The 15,143-nt window shown below is 47.4% G+C and overlaps 1 pseudogene; it reads right to left on the bottom strand.

Annotated features, from left to right (window-relative positions):
• Positions 1-6,891: 6,891 nt before the first annotated feature.
• LOC119856913 lies at positions 6,892-8,035 on the bottom strand (annotated as a pseudogene).
• Between the last annotated feature and the right edge of the window lie 7,108 nt (positions 8,036-15,143).

The following is a 15,143-nucleotide window of genomic DNA, read 5'->3' as shown; positions in this document are numbered from 1 at the left end:
GGCAGTGTACTTAGAGTGCAGTCAGCGTACTTAAAGGGGCAATGTGCATCTCTCTCACACACAGGGTGTGTCTCTGTCTCTCTCTGCCATGCTGACTCCCCTCCCTCCATTTGTGCTCCCTTGTCGAGTGTGAGGCTACAGTAACAACAATATGTTAACCCTTGAGGGCTCAGCCAAGTGCTAGTTCATCATTTAGCAGCAAGTCATTCCCTGGGAAGTATCCCACTCCCTGACTTCACCACCTCAACCAAGCTTCACAATCATTGCTGTGTACAGCATTGTTATTTTTAAAGCTTATACTGTGTGTGTGTGTGTGTTTATATATATATATATATATATATATATATATATATATATATATATATATGTCTTTTGTCTGGCAAAAAATCTCCCCCTGGAACCTATCTTCCTCCCCCACCCCACCCCCATTTACATTAATTCTTATGGGGAAATTAGATTCACTTAACATAATTTTGCTTAAAGTAGCATTTTTCAGGAACATAACTACAACATTAAGCAAGGAGTTACTGTACAATTAGGCAGAACACTGGGGAACACAATTTCTAATTTCTGTGGTTCTCTGCTCTAGAACAGTGGTTTTCAAACATTTTTTCTGGTGACCCAGTTGAAGAAAATTTTTGATGCCTGCTACCCAACGGAGCTGGGGCTGAAGGGTTTGTGGTGTGGGAGGGGCTCAGGGCTGGGACAGAGGGTTGGGCATGACAGCTGCGGGGTGGGGTCAGGGACGCAGGGTTTGGGGTGCAGGAGGCGGGCTCTGGATTTGCGGGATCAGGGTTGGCATGTGGAAGGGGTCTGGGCTGGGGCCAGGGATGAGGGGTTTCAGGTGCAGGAGGGGGCTCAGGGCTGGGGCAGAGGATTGGGGTGTGGGAGGGGGTCAGGGCTCTGGGTTGGGGGTGCAGGCTCTGAGTTGGAGATGAGAGGTTTGGGGTGCAGGAGGGGGCTCTGGGTTTGGGGGGGGCTCAGGGCTTGGGTAGAGGATTGGGGTTAGGGCGTGGGCTTACCTCAGGTGGCTCCCGGTCAGCGGCGCAGCAGGGGTGCTAAGGCAGGCTTCCTGCCTGTCCTGGCATTGCAGACTGCGTTGCACCCTGGAAGGGGCCAAATTTTGCTTAAATTGGTAGGGACCCATCAGGACTGCTGATCTGGGGTGCAAAAGGGCCTGTGGCAGCACTTTAAAGTCAGCGGTATGGGCCAGTACTGGCCATTACCTTTTACTGGTATGCCGTACTGGCCTGTACCCCCTTATTTTCACTCCTGACTCCAACCCCCCAACTGTCAGAGGAATTTTCAGGAGACTCTGACTATGTATGTAGATAATAGAACTATCACAGCCCTAGTTGAGCTCCCCCTGCTGGACATTCATTGTGCTGCTGGGCTTGGGCCTCGCCACACTAGAGCCATGTGCCGTAAGCTTCTCTAAGTCTGAGTAGGCTCCAGCACCATCTCTCCCCTTGGCCACTCTGGTACACTTCCTGTGCACAGACACTGTTATCCCTTCATGGAAACGAGACCCTGCAGCTCAGGTGCCATACCCCCCCCCCCAGGTCCAATGCTGATTCCTCCAACCTTATGGTCACTCTGGATTTACAGATCATCTCCTCAGGGACATGTGAGAGAGGAAACAAATAGACACCCGGGCTTTGCAAAGGGGTTCCAAACCCAATCGCCCTTGACTTCAGACATCACAAGAAAAATACCGATCTATACACAACAATAAAACACCTGTTACTGTTTGCCTGCCTTGGTTTCCTCACCACTCTGGAATGTTCTTCTGGATTTGGGACAGTGTCCTTTCAGGATTCCACATCCCCTCTCATGGACCTCTCTCTTCATGCCTTCCCCTCTGGAACATGGAGTCTCCCCTCTCTCTCCCCAGCCAGCTTCCTTTGACTTTGGCTGGACCCGCTGTCAAAAAGGTTCCTTCCCCCTTCAAAAGCCTGTGTCTTTGTTTCTCCTTTTAACCCTCTACTGTGACACCTCTGTCCCTCTGTTTTCCTTTTGGGGGATTTTCCACTTGCCCTCCAGTTGAACTTGGTTGAATTGGTTTTCCAGCACAGGCAACCGCCTTCACATACCTATTGTTTGCTCAGAGCACAGTTATTAAGGTTAATGACTTCTTTTGTTGGTTCTTTAGCGTCTTTCAGAGTAAGTGATACATATCAGGATCTTGTTAGCCCATGGTTGACATGATTGAGGCATTCAATAATATAGCAATTGCATAAACTTAACCAGGATTCATATTCTGTACATAGACAGATTCCCTAAATAGTCACAAAAACACTTTGAAAAATTGTCTCTTATACAGAAAACTCTGCTCAGCTTTAATGGGAAAGTTGCTATGCTCCTCCATATTTACATAGCGAGGATGGAAAATTAAGTGCAAGAAAAGAAATGGTCACACAGTGGCAGCAAAGCCTCTGGAATGGCTGCTTGATAGAAACACAGAACTTTGACATACTGGTTCATGTTGTAGGAGCAGCAGTGATCTGTATGCTATGTGTGACTATGCTCTGCATAACCTGTATGCTCAAAAGGTCTGTTACACTCCCTCCCCCGGCTTTTTGTCTTCTCTCCCTCTTTGAATACCTGTGAAGTGGCTTTCCCGCTCCTCCTCCCTCTTGGAATGCTTGTGGGATGAATGGGCTGGTTGAACAGCTGGAAGATCAGAAGAGCTCCCAGGTAGACAAGGTGTCTGGGACTCTAATTAGGCAGCGCTCATACACCCAATGCATGGACACTGCCTGGACACTGCCCGAGGTGGAGTGTGACCAAGCAGATACGGCCAAGTCATCTCTAGTCGCAGGCCATGAGGTCCTTAAAAAGGGAAGGGGCCATGTGCCATGAAGGCCCTTCGACCGGACCACCTGGCCAGCGGTTCACCGCATTGCATTCTGTCGTGCCTCGGGAATACTTACCTTCATCGCACCATCCATCACTGCGCTGTGGGACACTTACCTGGAAGGATCCTGACATCTCCAGTGCTGTGCCTGTCCTGGGAGCGTCAGTAGGTGAGTGTGACACCTCTCACTCCCCCTTCTTTTGAGCTTAGCTATCAGTATAATAAATGTGCTGCTTTCTGCCAAACTCTGGTGGGTCATTAGTCCTCCCTAAGCTTACTAGCTGGCCCAATTTCGGGTAACAGTGCAGAGCACTGTCCTGATTAGAACCAGTTTGAAATTTTTGTTAAAATAGTTTTCTATCAGAAAATACCATTCTGAGGAAACTGAAAGTTTTTGCAAAATGGTATCAATTTTAATGAAAATTCCTGTCAAAACAAATTTTCCCCAGAAAATACATTTTCTTTGTGGAAAAATGTCAAAATTTTGTATTACAATGAAAATGTCATTTATAAATGTAGTTTGTTTTTTATTTTTATTTTTACAATGTATCATGACATGGCAGTAACAATAGTGCATTGTGTAACATGTCCATATGTTAAGTCAGGTCAATATAGAATAGCCAAAATATTCTCTTTTTTTAAACATGAACGACAGCTCCTACTTACTACAAATTGAAGCACCTTATCTTACTTCCTAGGATAAAAACAGGTTTCAGAGTAGCAGCCGTGTTAGTCTGTATTCGCAAAATGAAAAGGAGTACTTGTGGCACCTTAGAGACTAACAAATTTATTTGAGCATAAGCTTTCGTGAGCTACATCCGATAAAGTGAGCTGTAACTCACGAAAGCTTATGCTCAAATAAATTTGTTAGTCTCTAAGGTGCCACAAGTACTCCTGTTCTTTTTAGGATAAAAACGTCTCCTGTTTGTGTTGTAATGGAACAGATAACATTTGGACATAATTTCCAAAACAGAATTTTTTCAGAATTTCTTTTTCTCAGGAATTTTGAAATGTCAGCATTTCCTGGGAAATAGAAATTCCAAGTTTCAACCAGCTGTAATCAGCATTTAGGAGAAAAAGAGAGAATCTAAGACTGGAAGAGTAGAGGGCTGAGAATCAGGATTCAGGAGCATCGGCAGAACTGTGTGTCTGTGGGGAGGCTAGGGCTGGGAGAACTGGGCGGGGCTGTGGGTTGGGGTTAAGAGGCATAATCAAAATGGGGACAGGACTGGGATTGCAGGGGGGCTGTGAGTTGGGATTGAGGGGCATTGGCGTAGTTGGTATGGGTGGAACCCAGTGCTGAGGTAGGAGGGGGGTGTGGGTCGCAATTGAGGGGCACTGGCAGAGCTGTGTGTGGTGGGGAGCCCCTCTCTGCAATATCAAAGGGTTGGGGTTGAGGGGCATCAGCAGAGCTGTGTGTCAGGAACTGGTTACAAAAGGTTAGAAGTAAATAGAGGTCATTAAGGGCTGATATTTCATAAATCATCAGCACTAGAAACAGGGATACATACATCAATAACAGGTTTCAGAGTAGCAGCCGTGTTAGTCTGTATCCGCAAAAAGAAAAGGAGTACTTGTGGCACCTTAGAGACTAACAAATTTATTTGAGCATAAGCTTTCATGAGCTACAGCTTAGCATCCGATGAAGTGAGCAGTAGTTCAAGAAAGCTTATGCTCAAATAAATTTGTTAGTTTCTAAGGTGCCACAAGTACTCCTTTTCTTTTATACATCAATGAAAATCTCATGTTTTCAGAGCTGTATAACATTAGTTTCTATCCTTTGTTGCTTCCAATTTTTGCCTTGGAAACAGCTGACTATGCACATTCCTAAAACAAAGGAAGGATTATTATCTTGGTTTTACTGATGGAAAACTGAGGCACAAAGAAACTGAGTGACTTGCCCAAGGACTTTGATGGATACAGGAAATGAAAAAAGATCTCCTGAGTCTAGACAAGTTCCTTAGCCACAAGCCAAGCCTCCCTCTCCAATACTACATTTCTATCAGCCTGTAGTAGTTTGCCTTTACTGAATTCCATGGTTCACTGAGGGTCACATTCTGGTCGCAGGAAGGGCCTTCCTCTCTCCAGATTACCAGAGTTGGCAAAAAATATTGTTTGTGTAAAATTATAGTACATGGCCAATGCTTTTTTTGATGGATTCAACATTTCTGTTGAGAATTTTTTTGAGGATATTTTTTCTAAATGAAACAAACAAAAGGTTATTTTTGGATATCAGGGTTTCTTCTATTGTTCACCTTAATTTCTTTTTTAAAATCCTTATCCCCCACTAGAAAAGGAGAGGGAAGAAAGGAAAGCCCTTAAAACATTGTTTCATATTGAATTTATTTTGCTGAACAATTGAAAAAAAAAAAAAGGGAAAAATTGCAAACAAAATGATCATTTTTTGTGTGCCTCCCCGCAAATTGTCCTGAAATTAAAAACATTTAAAACAGCTCTGTGAATAACTCCATGGGTGGATGGCACTGCCAAGATATTTGCCCATGAGAGTAAATGTGATGCAGACAGAAAGCATTGCCATTTAGATGCCAACCTATCCCATGGCCCCACCTCCCACAGGAAGTGTTGCGAGAGAAGGATAGCAGCCAGAAAGATTTGGGAAGCATTTTACAAGTGTGTGGATGAGGATCAAGGGCAGCCCAGAGACGTTGCTTGTCTTTATTGATCTCAAACATATGTTAGATACAGAGATCAAAATACAATGTGGATACCATGATAAGATACACATAGGAGACTACACTTTGGGAGAATATGTGGGATGTGATAATGGGCTGTGTGGTTTCAGGGACTATTAGGGGATTAGATTAAACTCACCTACTAGTTTTCATTTCTAGCTTGAATACTGGTTCTGGTTCCAAAGCCAAACTTATATAAAGGAGGAGAAAATACTGGGATATTAGACATTTCATGGGGCTGTCTTGCTGCAATTGAGCTCGCTAGGGGTGATTTATACTGGAACATTATTATCTTCATTTGAGGGATGTACTACAGGGAACTAGCCTGTGCTGCAAGTGGGTCACTTAAAAGGCCTTTTTCATATGGAAGTACTTTGATTCTGGGATCTAGGGAAATCTCTATCCCCAGAACAGGATCTCCCAGGCTGGGTGCTGTAGGGATTTAAGTTGTCATCTCCATTGGGTCTGCCCTGGGCTATCTCTCCATCCTCTCTGTGATCAGCCTGATTTACAAAGACTCTCTGGAGTGTGACCTAGAGGGACCCCCTGAATTGCCGCTTCCTGGATCTCCCAACTAGGAAGTAAATAACTGAGTTGATTCTGCTGTTTCAAAGGCCAGCATGTGACATATCTTAGCATGGAGAAAAGAATAATTAAAATACTAGAGGAAGCTCCAGAGCCTGAGGGAAACAGCAAAGATGAGAAAGAAGGGGACAGTGAGCAGGATAGTGGTATATAGCTTTCCTAGTTGACGTCTCTGGATTTTGGCCAAAGGCACATTCACAAAATACTCGAGAGAGCTACAATATTCACACTCTTACCTGGCAAATAGTCTTCCTCTCTGACAAGACTTACTTTAACTAGGATGATGTCAGAAGCTGTGTCACGCCATGCTAAACAGCTTTTACCATGGACTTTTGCATTCTCTATGTATTCATTATTACAACAATGAATAGTATGGTCCTGATCTTGTTCCTATTAAGTTCAAAGGAAATTTTGCCTCTGATTTCAATGGCACCAGGATTAGGCCCTGAGTGATGATGACAGTCCTCTCTGGATATACAGAACACAGGGGAATAGAATGATGGGAACTTTCTTGTCTCTAATTTCTTTGATCATTCTAGATCAGTGGTTCTCAACCTGTTTACCATTGGGGGGGTCACATATGCGGCTCTCTGTGTGTTATGTGGGCCGCATCCACACACACACTATATATATATATATTCACTACCTGCACAGTTGTGAGTCTGTCACATGGGCTTCAGCTGTATGTTGATTGGGCTGCAAGCGGCCCGCGGGCTGAGAACTTCTGTGCTAGAGAAACCTCGAGTCCATAATAGGGTCTTCCAGGCTGGTTGCTATAGGGATTTAAGTGGCCATCACCATTGTGTCTCCACTGAAGGACCCCCTTTCATCTCTGGGATCGGCCTTATTTTCAAAAATCCTCTGGAGTGCAAATTTGACAGATCTCCTGAATTGCCGATTCCTGTAGCTCCTGACAAGAAAGTAAATAACTGGGTTCATGCTGCTGTTGATAGAGGCCAGCATGAAAGTGGTAGCAATGAGATTTAAATCATAATCAACATTCTGCATCCGATGAAGTGAGCTGTAGCTCACGAAAGCTTATGCTCAAATAAATTTGTTAGTCTCTAAGGTGCCACAAGTCCTCCTTTTCTTTTTGCGAATACAGACTAACACGGCTGCTACTCTGAAACCTAACATTCTGGTGGAAGATGACAATACTGAGGGGAACAGCAAAGAGGAGGAAGAAGAGGACCGTGAGCAGGATAACGATGTAGAGCTTCCCTGGCTGATGTTGCTGGGAGTTACGTCAGACCTTGATGAACAAGGTCAGACTGGACAGAACCATGATGGGAGTGAATATCAGGAAATTTGTAACAGAGAGTGGAGTGAGCATCATGATACAATTTGCAAAGGAGTCCAAGACACAAACAAAAGCTCCCAATCCAGTGAGCAGGCAAGAGAGAGCCCAGAGCAGGGCACAGACAATGGCAGACGTGCTTTGGGCGGCGGCATCAGTGCCAGATGGGGAAGCGAACACACACGCTCAGTGCTGATGGCCGTCAGGAGGTATAGGCTGGTGGTGTACATGAACAGAACCAGCACGTTAAATACTTCATTGAGTAAACTAAGTCGAAATGAAGAGAAAATACATTTATGACAGTATAAGTTGTGAGGAAAACATCCAAGCAGAGGAGGCATCCAGGTTGAGGATGTACATGGTGAAGGGGAAACCGAGGAGCCAGAAAATGATCCCGTTCTCCACCAGCACGAAGAGGCAGAGGAGCAGAGTGACACTGTCAATGATCACTGCAGTTAAATGGTCTGTTTTGAAATCAGTCTCATTATATTTGGTTCCATTTTCCAGGCTGGGCTCTGTTGGGGTTAGGGATGCTGTGCTCAGCTCAGTCATCATGAAACCTCTGCTGCAGGATGCTGGTCTCTCCTTCTCCCCCTCTCTCACACACCTGTTAGCAGAGATCAGAGGGAGGGGAATTAGTGCCTTGGACATCTCCAGCACTGTGTTTCACTGATAGCTCCAGCCCCTCCCTAGCCTCCCCGGAAAAGCCAGATCCCAATGAGTGTAAGATATCCAGAGCAACAATGGCCTTGGGGGATGCTAGGGACAGAGAGAGACATGGAGAAAGGCTGACGAGTGGGGACCAGCCTGGATGCAGAGGCAGAGAGACAGTTAAACACAAAGAGAGATAGAGAAAGGAGTGGTGAGGGAAAGAGGGAAATTGGGAGGGGCTGTCACCATAGATGGAAAGGGAATGATAGGAGAAAGAGATGGGTGGAAAATGGACAATGGGAAAGAGAGAAAGAGAACATCCATGTATTGTTAATGATGGCAAAGAACACAGAATCCATCCACCAAACCCTTACCTTGGTTCCCTCTACTCCCTGGTGCCTTAACTGAGGGTTTATGGGAGCAGGGCTGGAATGGATCCACTTTAGAATCTTAGTGTCAGTTGGTCACTGATTTCAATTCTCCCCATAGGATCTTCTTGTAAAAGTTCTTTGAGTAATAATCTGTTGTCAAGACACTAAAAATTTCCCTGTCAGCTCCTGTGCTGCAACTGACACCCAGTCCCTGCTGGATTCCATCAGAGAAATGCCTTCTCTGCACTGGACAGGGAGGTACACTGAGATCAGAGGTATCTCGTGATCACTGAGTAGTTTTGTAACATCAGAAAGTATCAGGGCTCTGCTTCCCTTCTCTGATTGCTTCTGATCTGCTAAGCATAAAGGAAATTGCTTTCTAAAGATTGTCTCATGGGACAGATAACCAAAAATGGCTCTGGTGTATTTAGGTTGTCTTTATTATCTTGCAAATTAGCACTGTCTTAACTGTTTAATTTTTCCAAACATATTTCTGTAACACTTGGTCATGGATTTTGTGTCTGCCATGAAAGCTCCCATCGCCACGGTATCTGGCTCTTGATACATATTCCTCAGATCTCCAAAATATATTTCCTGTCATTGTATTTTTTAAATTAAGGTGGCAATAGGTTGTTTGTGTTTCTTACTACAAACCCATCGACTAGAAAGAGAGATTGAAAAAATGCATTTTGACAGGGTGGGTGTGAGAGGAAATAATGTACGTGCTGTTAGGATATAGATATTTAGGCCTGTCTGTAAAGGCCTATACTCTAAGAATTTAGGTGTTTTCTTATCACTTAGCTAGTGTGACGGGGCAAGGCCAGATGGCTATGGAAAAGTAGTGGGACATAGATATATTAGCTCCAGGCTAAACAAATCCTTGGTACCTGGATAAGTCAAATGGCAGCTGCTCCCGGTCAATTAAGACACCTGGGACCAATTAAGAACTTTCCAGAGGACAGAGAGAAGGCTAGGTTGATTGGGACACCTGAAGCCAATCAGGGGCTGGCTGAAACTAGTTAAAAGCCTCCCAGTTAGTCAGGTGGGTGTGCATGTCAGGAGCTGTGGGAGGAAGTTGTGCTGTTGGAGAGGCTGAGTAGTACACACCATATCAGGCACAAGGAAGGAGGCCCTGAGGTAAGGGTGAAGTGGAGCTTGAGGAAGTGAGGGCTGCTGTGGGGGAAGTAGCCCAGGGAATTGTACATGTTATGTTTCTAAAAGATCAGCTACCATAGCTGATATTATTAGGGTCCCTGGGCTGGAGCTCGGAATAGAGGGTGGGCCTGGGCTCCCCCCCCACCTTTGCCCCCTGATTAATCACTGAGACTGGGAGACAACAGAGACTGTGCAAGGAAGGATAACTTTTCCTCACCTCCCTCACTGGCTTATGATGAAAATGGCTCAGTAGACTGTGACCCATGTCTCTAGAGAGAGAAGGGTTACGTGGAGAGTCACAGTGAGCCTCTGAGGCTAGTGAAATCCACCAGGAAACGCGGGACCCATGGAGGCAAGAACAGAGCTTTGTCGCAACTGGTGTCAGGAGTGAGACTTCGTTCACAGCGTGGCGAAAGAAACAGGTTTAAAAAAAAAAGTGTGCACTGGGGTTTGGGATTTTCTTTTGTTTTGGTTTGGTTTGTTTGTTTGCTTTGTACCAAAATGGAGGAGGTGGTAAGAGCTCTGGTACAAGCCACGGCAGCCCAGCAAGAGGCCACCTGGGTTCAGGCAATGGCACAATGGGAGTCTATGCAGCTACAGCAGCAAACCAATCAATTATTGATGAGTCAGGCGACCCAAGATCGTGCCCTCTTGAGAGAGGTGGTGGACCAGATGAAGATCCTCACCACCCAGAGCTGGGGGTCCGACCGAACGCAAACCTTGAGGGCCACTGGTTGTCTGCCAAAGATGACGTCAGGAGATGATGTATAGGCATAACTCCGCTCATTCGAAAGGACTGTTCAGCGTGAGGCGTGGCCCCAGGAGCAGTGGGCCAGCATTCTCGCCCCTTTTTCATGTGGAGAGGCCCAGAAGGCCTACTTTGACTTGTCTGCCACGGATGCCACTGACTATACCTGCCTGAAGGCAGAGATCCTACCACGATCAGGGGTAACAGCAGCGGTAAGGGCCCAGAGGTTCCATGAGTGGAAATATCAGGAGAACAAACCCCCAAGGTCCCAGCTATTTGACCTCATACACCTCGCCTGGAAGTGGTTACAGCCCGAGATGTGCAGGCCAGAGGAGATTTTGGAGACTCTGGTCATAGACCATTACATACGGGGACTGCCGCCAGATCTCCACAAATGGGTAGGCCAGAACGATCCGTCCATGTACAACGAGATGATCACACTTCTAGAAAGACGGATGACAGCCAGGGAACTGACCCGACTACCCAAGGAAGGCCCCTTGTGAAGCAAGCACCCGACCCCAATCCTGGAAGGTTGGGCAGCCAAACCCCCGGGGAGTCCTAGGTGGAAGAACAGGGGGGCCGAAAACCAGCGGGGACTCCAGAAGGAAGGGATTGGCCTGAGTGGGGGGAACCCCGGGACTAAACCCCCAACCCCGGGATAGGGGAGCGATTAAAAGCAATTATAGATGTTATGCATGTGGGGAGTGGGGACACATAGCAGCACAGTGTCCCAGCACCGAGGAGCCTATGCAATGTAACTTGGGGGATTGGGAGGTCTCATGCTCCCTTATTCACCTCGCGGGGGTCGCATTAGCCCCACATAATTACACCAGGCCAGTGAGGATAAATGGTGCAGAGACTACAGCGCTTGTGGACTCTGGAAGTGCTATCACCCTCATATCGGGTAAGCTGGTAAAAAGTTGTCAGCTGCTACAAGCCAAACGCGTAGCAGTGACGTGTGTGCATGGGGCCGTGAGCCATTACCCCACCATCCCAGTGGAGATAGAGGTTCAGGGAAACCCCATTGAGGTGATCGTGGGCGTAGTTCCTAAACTCCCATATCCTGTAATCATTGGGAGGGACTATCCAGGGTTTGATAATTTACTCCCCCCAGAGAGGCTGGAGGGAGGTGGGGACCTGGAGGACAGCGACTCATCACCGGGGGTATGTCAACCCCTGATGTTCGCTGAGATTTCTCAGGATCTGTTCTCAGCCCCCGAAAGACCTGGAAGACAAAAAAAGAGAGGAAGGTTGCGAAGGCCTTGGGAACCCGGATCCTGACCCAGGGCCAGAAGACCTCCCTAGTAGGCAGATGGATGCAAGCAGCCAAAAGAGAAACTTCCACCACAGAAGGTGAGTCAGAAGCTGCCCCCAGCCATGACGGCGGCGAGCCGTTGGAAGAAGCAGAAGCTGGCCCCTGGGAGCTTGGGCAGGTTAGTCCCAGGAGAGAGACTTTTGGGCAGGACCAGGTGGAGGACCCCAGATATGATAACGCCAGGAAAGAGGTGGCCAAGATCGATGGGATACCCGTGGATGGGAAGGTCCGGGATCCCGGACCTTACTTTATAGTGAAGAAAGATCTCCTGTACCGCGTGGTGCAAATGCAGGAGCAAGAGATACAACAACTTCTGGTGCCACGAAAACATCAAAAAGCCTTATTGAGTCTTGCCTACAGTCACCTGTTTGGAGGACACGTAGGAGTAGAAAAAACCCAGGCACGGATCCTGCGGAGGTTCTTCTGGCCAGGAGTACATGAAGATGTCCGGCAATACTGCACCTCTTGTCCGGTGTGTCAGTTACATAGCCCTCACCCGCACTTGCGGGCTCCTTTGATATCTCTTCCAATAATAGAGGTTCCTTTCGAACGGATAGCCCTGGATCTGGTAGGGCCCCTAGAGAAGACAGCTCGGGGCCACCAACATGTTATACTGATGTACTGGACTATGCAACCTGGTACCCGGAAGCTGTTCCCCTGCGAAACTCAGCTTCCAAGACAATAGCTAAAGAGCTAGTACAGATCTTTGCCCAGGTTGGGCTACCCAAGGAGATATTGACTGATGAAGGGACACCTTTCATGTCCAAGTTGATGAAAGATCTCTGTTCATTGCTCCATGTACAAGCCCTACGGACCTCTGTATACCACCCGCAAACAGATGACCTTGTGGAAGGGTTCAATAGGACCCTCAAGGCCATGATCAGGAAAGTGGTGAGCCGGGATGGGAAAGATTGGGATACCCTATTGCCTTACCTCATGTTCGCCATCCAGGAGGTTCCGCAACCCTCCATGGGTTTCTCTCCATTCAAACTACTATATGGGCACCACCCTCAGGGCATATTGGATATAGCCAGAGAAGCCTGGGAAGAGGAGCCAAATCCCAGAAGGAACATAGCTGAGCATGTACTGCAGATGAGATATCGGATAGCCCGAGTTACGCCCATTGTATGGGAACACTTGGAGAGAGCACAGGAGACCCAACGAACCCATTATAACCACCAAGCTAAGCTTCGACGGTTCCAACCAGGGGATTGGGTGATGGTACTGGTGCCCACAGCAGAAAGTAAACTGTTGTCCCAGTGGCAGCGACCCTATGAAATAATCGAAGCTGTGGGAGAGGTGAACTGTAAGGTGCGGCAGCCAGGCTGCTGGAAATCGGAGCAAATTTACCACATCAATCTTCTAAAACCTTGGCACGACCGAGAAGCATGCTTAGTCATGCAGGAGACCCTTCCCCAGGAGGATAACTTACACGAGCAAGTGAGGATATCCAAAAGATCGAGGCAGCTGATATGATTAATCGCAACCGAGATGTGTTCTCTACAAAACCAGGGCAGACGACTGAGACCTATCACCATATCCGCATGATCCCCAGAGCCAAGGTAATATTGAGACTCTACCGAATCCCAGCAGCCAAAAGAGAAGAAATCAAGGCTGAAGTAAAGAAAATGTTAGAATTAGGGGTGATTGAAGAATCTTACAGCCAGTCCAATTGTTCTAGTGCCTAAACCTGACGGTACCATGAGATTCTGTAATGACTTTCGCCGACTGAATGAAATATCCCAGTTTGATGCATACCCCATACCGCGCATCGATGAACTGGTTGATCGACTGGGTAGTGCCCGATTCTTGACTACACTGGATCTGACAAAAGGGTACTGGCAGATTCCTCTGACCAAAGAAGCTAAAGAAAAGACAGCTTTCTCCACCCCGGATGGGCTATTCCAGTACACTGTCCTCCCTTTTGGGCTACATGGGGCCCCAGGCACATTCCAGCGCCTCATGGATAAGCTGCTGCGCCCCCATACTAGTTATGCAGCTGCGTACCTAGATGATGTCATCACCCATATGCCAGACTGGGGAACCCACTTGGAGAAAGTTAAGGCAGTACTGTGCACCTTAAGGCGGGCTGGCCTCACTGCTAATCCCGCTAAATGTGCCATAGGGCTAGCAGAGGCTAGGTACTTTGGATATACTGTGGGAAGGGGCATAGTGAAGCCCCAAACGAATAAGCGAAAGGCAATTCAAAACTGGCCCCGGCCGACCCGAAAGAAGCAGGTCCATGCATTCCTAGGTGTGGTAGGCTATTACCAATGTTTTATTCCCCACTTTGCCACTAGGGCAAGTCCCCTAACGGACCTGGTGAAGGCCCGAGGTCCAGACCTGGTAAAGTGGACCGATGCAGCAGAGGGGGCATTTACAGACCTTCAGACGGCCCTCTGTAATGACCCCGTACTCATAGCCCCGGACTTTAACAGGGAATTTATTTTACAAACAGACGCTTCCGAGGTGGGGTTGGGGGCAGTTCTGTCACAAATGGTGGGAGAAGAGGAACACCCGATCCTCTATCTAAGCAGAAAGCTTCTCCCAAGAGAACAGAAATATGCAGTAGTCGAGAGAGAATGCCTTGCTGTAAATGGGCTATGGATACACTGTGTTATTACTTCTTAGGCCAGCGATTTACTCTTGTGATGGACCATGCACCCCTCCAGTGGATGCAGCAGAATAAGGAAAAGAATGCAAGGGTCACCAGGTGGTTCTTATCCCTCCAGCCATTCCAGTTCCGCATACGGCACAGGGCTGGATGCCACCATGGCAACGCTGATGGTCTTTCACAAGCATACTGCCCGGCGTCCCAAGATGCCCAACTCTATGGTGTTGAGCGGCGGGGGGCAGGGCGGAATATGTGACGGGGCAAGGCCAGATGGCTATGGAAAAGTAGTGGGACATAGATATATTAGCTCCAGGATAAACAAATGCCTGGTACCAGGATAAGTGAAATGGCAGCTGCTCCAGGTCAATTAAGACACCTGGGGCCAATTAAAACTTTCCAGAAGACAGAGAGAAGGCTAGGTTGATTGGGACACCTGAAGCCAATCAGGGGCTGGCTGAAACTAGTTAAAAGCCTCCCAGTCAGTCAGGTGGGTGTGCATGTCAGAAGCTGTGGGAGGAAGTTGTGCTGTTGGAGAGGCTGAGTAGTACACACCATATCAGGCACAAGAAAAGAGGCCCTGAGGTAAGGGTGAAGTGGAGCTTGAGGAAGTGAGGGCTGCTGTGGGGGAAGTAGCCAAGGGAATTGTACATGTTATGTTTCTAAAAGGTCAACTACCATAGCTGATACTATTAGGGTCCCTGGGCTGGAGCCCGGAGTAGAGGGTGGGTCCAGGCTCCCCCCTGACCAACTCTGCCCCCTGATTAATCACTGAGACTGGGAGACAACAGAGACTGTGCAAGGAAGGATAACTTCTCCTCACCTCCCTTGCTGGCTTATGATGAAGATGGCTCAGTAGA

The sequence above is a fragment of the Dermochelys coriacea genome, chromosome 6 (assembly GCF_009764565.3).
Source record: "Dermochelys coriacea isolate rDerCor1 chromosome 6, rDerCor1.pri.v4, whole genome shotgun sequence".
Classification (NCBI taxonomy): Eukaryota; Metazoa; Chordata; order Testudines; family Dermochelyidae; genus Dermochelys; species Dermochelys coriacea.
Note: the sequence above shows the minus strand (reverse complement) of the source record. Positions and strands in the feature narration are given on the sequence as shown.